The 2,016-nt window shown below is 47.0% G+C and overlaps 1 long non-coding RNA gene across 1 annotated transcript in view; it reads left to right on the top strand.

The window, feature by feature from the left end:
* Positions 1-949: 949 nt before the first annotated feature.
* The window catches only part of LOC109297081, a 14,161-nt gene continuing 13,094 nt past the window's right edge, over positions 950-2,016 (top strand). The window contains exons 1-2 of the long non-coding RNA XR_002097194.1: positions 950-964; positions 1,762-1,767. This is a non-coding gene — a long non-coding RNA (uncharacterized LOC109297081). The remainder of the gene's footprint in view (positions 965-1,761; positions 1,768-2,016) is intronic.

Below are 2,016 nucleotides of genomic sequence, written 5' to 3'. Positions count from 1 at the left end.
CTGGGGACCCCCCCCATGCTTCTGTAGGATGCTCTATCTGCCCCAGCATCTCAGCATTCACGAGCTGCCTGCTACCTTGTGGTATGTAGAAGAAATATTTAAACTGCATCTGTGTCCAAATCATTGAATTTTTCCAAATCTCTCCAAATCGATTCAGTGTTCCAATTCAATTTGGAGAGATTAAAGGGTCTCCTGATTTGATTCGGATTTGTAGATTCAGCTGCTGAATAAGGCCAAACCTACGCTGAATCGAATCAGCGACCAAAGCTTCGCACAGCCCTATAGGACACAGCTAAGTGATTTTCACACAATTTTGATATATTATTAACACTATGTAGATCTTGGGAAGTCAACTTATTGCACAGAACATCTTAAAGTCAGGAATCAGCTCTGTTTAAAATAATGTGCAACCTACCTCTTACTCAGGCTGAACTCCAATTGACTTCATTTGGGATTTTGTCTGAGTCAAGATTGCTACAGCTTGATTGTAAATGAGAGTGTTTCAGATATTTCATTTGATTGCATGATCCACTAAAGAAAAATGAGTGCAGTCTTGAGGACCACCTAGTGGAGTATATACACAATTGCAGTGTTACAACTCAAGTGGCATGCTGTTCTAATTTATCACAAGAAAACTTGTTCAAATGAAACAAAATTGGGTCTGAAGCTTCCATTTTTTTGTTACAAAGTTTAACAAAATTTAAAATCACTTACATTAGCCTCTCTGTTCTTCTTGGGAGCACAAATTCCAAAATCTTTTGAGGCCATTTGTTCTTTCAAACATATGAAACCTGGAAACAATAAAGCTTCATTTCCAGTGCAATTACTTTCTCATAAACATCTGAACATGGTATTTGAACTGAACCTCTGAGCCTTTCAAGTTTGCTCATGTATCTTTGAATGGATCTGTTCTTCAAAGTTACCATGGTTGTTTCCAACAGTAGCTCTCTGAAGTCACTGGGAGGTTTTATATAACTGAGTACTATAGAACATGAATGAAAACACTTCAGAACCACATTTTGTATTATATATATTGTTTCATAAATTAAACAATGTAAATTAGTTCAGTCTCTTATCATCAATATATAAGCCTAAAAAGATTACTAAATTATTCTGACAGCCTGATACTGAGTATCACACAGAAAAAAATACTTTTTGTTTTTGAAACCATACATGAGCCAGGAGCAGGGAGGAGAGGAGGGATCCAGGCACACGTGTGTCCCACATGCACGTGTGCCCCCTTACCTGACCCGAGGCGGAGGCGGACTCAGCAGCAGCAGAGCCAGCAGCGGGGGCAGCATCAGCTGATCCCTCTAAGGTAAGTGGGCAGAGGGACCGAACACAGCTGAGCCGGATCCGGAGGGGAAGCCCCCTGGGTCCCTCTTAGCTGAGCTGGTAGGGAGCTGTGCTCCTGAGCCACGCAAACAGAGCGCACCGGCATTTGTGTAGGCGTTCGCGCCAGTAGGCGAGCAGGAAGGGCCAGGAGGGAGACTCCTGCTATGACAGGGTGAAGGCACTGCACTAAGCCATAAACATGCAGCAACTCCTACGATGGTGTCAACACAGAGTGCTGCCAGGGCCCCTGCCTGGGGGGCGCAGCCTACCCGGGGCTTGTCTGAGGCCTCCACCCAGACAAAGCCCATGGGGGGGCTGGTGTCCCCCCACCCCCTGGCCTGTGGGGGTTGCCCAGAAAGGCCCGGGGTGGAAGGGATTGGGGACCCCCACACCTGTCCTGCAGGTGTCTGCCTTAGGGCCCTGGAGGTGCAGGTGAGGGAGCTCCAGGAGGAGGTTAGCAGGCTGAGGGGAAACAGGTTGGCAGAGGATGAAATTGATGGTTATTTCTTTTCCCTGCAGGGCCATACACCCAAGGAAGAGGCACCTCGGGAAGTGCCCTCCACTGCAGAGTGGCAGACAGTCACCTCCAGAACCAGGGCTGCTCGCAACACAACAGTACCACTTCCTCCAGTCTGGCTGGAGAACAGGTACGAGGCCCTGGCAACTCTGGAGGAGAAGGAA

The sequence above is a fragment of the Gavialis gangeticus genome, unplaced genomic scaffold (assembly GCF_001723915.1).
Source record: "Gavialis gangeticus isolate Ggan-Ray unplaced genomic scaffold, GavGan_comp1, whole genome shotgun sequence".
In the NCBI taxonomy this organism is placed as follows: domain Eukaryota; kingdom Metazoa; phylum Chordata; order Crocodylia; family Gavialidae; genus Gavialis; species Gavialis gangeticus.
This window is presented reverse-complemented; position numbering and strand designations above follow the sequence as displayed.